Here is a 2500-nt window from a genome sequence, read left to right as displayed (position 1 = left end):
ACCGGGCCCGCGAGGACCTACTTTGGCCGCACGGCGCCGCGTGCAGGGTGCGCCGGCGCGCAGCTGCGCCGCCTGCCGCCTCCGTCGGCCGGCGCGCCTGCCACTGGCCGCCCCCACCAGCCGGCTGTAGCGCGTGCGCCCACGCACCGCGCGGCCAGCACGCCGGGAGGCCCCCCCTCACCGGCCGGGGACGGTCCCACCCAGCCACCGCCGCGTATCGCTTCACACCCACATGCCATTCACGTTCGTGGGCATGGTGGGTATCGCTGAAACAACCGGTTGGTAGCTCAACCGATCGTCGCCATCACTGATTCACCTCTAGCGAGAACAACCGCACCACAACCGTTTACCAGTTGTTCATTTGCGTAACGTCACCAGCAAACGTAGACGTCCATCGCCATTTGCAAATTCAACGATTGTTGCATGCCTGTGTCAGGTGTCACGACACACTATGTCTGCCCACATACACGCAACAACATGTGCACGCTTCGCGAACACGTGGAAGGTGGCCCCCGTACGTATGCGATGTCCATTGCGCGAACGACTGTCAACCGGCCTCTGTCGCATGTCGCAGATGTGGAACGCAGTGCACCATGCTATCACGGTGTGTGAGAAGAGACGACTACGTCTGACAACACGCGCCACTACATCAACAGACGGCTCATGCTGATCGCCATCCACGGCATACCATACTGCAATCCAGCTCTTATAGGGAGACGACACGTAGCTGAGTGCACAATATTTGGACCGTATGGTTCGCCGTTGTTGGCGCAGTCGTGGTACGGTCACACATGTACCACGATGTATCATTCAGTACATGAGGACCAATGTGCAGTACAGTGTGTGATTTGGACGTACAACATCAGCGGACAGTTGACACACGCCGTACCACAACGTAGGCTGTGCTTCGCCATGCAAATGCCAATGAACAACTGCGAAGGGCATTGAGCATGTACGTCCTGCTGCCATCCGCATTACAGTGTATAGCTGCAAGGTGTTTAACATGAAGCGATACTCTGGGGACCAGGCAGTGCGAGTAGCAAACTATATTGCGGGGGTTGCAGTTAGGCAACACCACACTAATTTAACGCGTCGTATGACAATTACAGAGCAGGTTAAGGCCCAACGTGTGTTGGGTTAAGGCCCAACGTGTGTTGGGTTAAGGCCCAACGTGTGTTGGGTTAAGGCCCAACGTGTGTTGGGTTAAGGCCCAACGTGTGTTGGGTTAAGGCCCAACGTGTGTTGGGTTAAGGCCCAACGTGTGTTGGGTTAAGGCCCAACGTGTGTTGGGTTAAGGCCCAACGTGTGTTGGGTTAAGGCCCAACGTGTGTTGGGTTAAGGCCCAACGTGTGTTGGGTTAAGGCCCAACGTGTGTTGGGTTAAGGCCCAACGTGTGTTGGGTTAAGGCCCAACGTGTGTTGGGTTAAGGCCCAACGTGTGTTGGGTTAAGGCCCAACGTGTGTTGGGTTAAGGCGCAACGTGTGTTGGGTTAAGGCGCAACGTGTGTTGGGTTAAGGCGCAACGTGGGTTACGTTAAGGCGCAACGTGGGTTACGTTAAGGCGCAACGTGTGTTGGGTTAAGGCGCAACGTGGGTTACGTTAAGGCGCAACGTGGGTTACGTTAAGGCGCAACGTGGGTTACGTTAAGGCGCAACGTGGGTTACGTTAAGGCGCAACGTGGGTTACGTTAAGGCGCAACGTGGGTTACGTTAAGGCGCAACGTGGGTTACGTTAAGGCCCAATATAGGTTAGGTTAAGGCCCAATATAGGTTAGGTTAAGGCCCAATATAGGTTAGGTTAAGGCCCAATATAGGTTAGGTTAAGGCCCAATATAGGTTAGGTTAAGGTACAATATAGGTTAGGTTAAGGTACAATATAGGTTAGGTTAAGGTACAATATAGGTTAGGTTAAGGTACAATATGGGTTAGGTTAAGGTACAATATGGGTTAGGTTAAGGCGCAATATGGGTTAGGTTAAGGCGCAATATGGGTTAGGTTAAGGCGCAATATGGGTTAGGTTAAGGCGCAATATGGGTTAGGTTAAGGCGCAATATGGGTTAGGTTAAGGCGCAATATGGGTTAGGTTAAGGCGCAATATGGGTTAGGTTAAGGCGCAATATGGGTTAGGTTAAGGCGCAATATGGGTTAGGTTAAGGTACAATATAGGTTAGGTTAAGGTACAATATAGGTTAGGTTAAGGTACAATATAGGTTAGGTTAAGGTACAATATGGGTTAGGTTAAGGTACAATATAGGTTAGGTTAAGGCACAATATGGGTTAGGTTAAGGCGCAATATGGGTTAGGGTAAGGCGCAATATGGGTTAGGTTAAGGCGCAATATGGGTTAGGTTAAGGCGCAACGTGGGTTACGTTAAGGCGCAACGTGGGTTACGTTAAGGCGCAACGTGGGTTACGTTAAGGCGCAACGTGGGTTACGTTAAGGCGCAACGTGGGTTACGTTAAGGCGCAACGTGGGTTACGTTAAGGCCCAATATAGGTTAG

Source organism: Schistocerca americana, unplaced genomic scaffold, assembly GCF_021461395.2.
Source record: "Schistocerca americana isolate TAMUIC-IGC-003095 unplaced genomic scaffold, iqSchAmer2.1 HiC_scaffold_1216, whole genome shotgun sequence".
NCBI lineage: Eukaryota > Metazoa > Arthropoda > Insecta > Orthoptera > Acrididae > Schistocerca > Schistocerca americana.
This window is presented reverse-complemented; position numbering follows the sequence as displayed.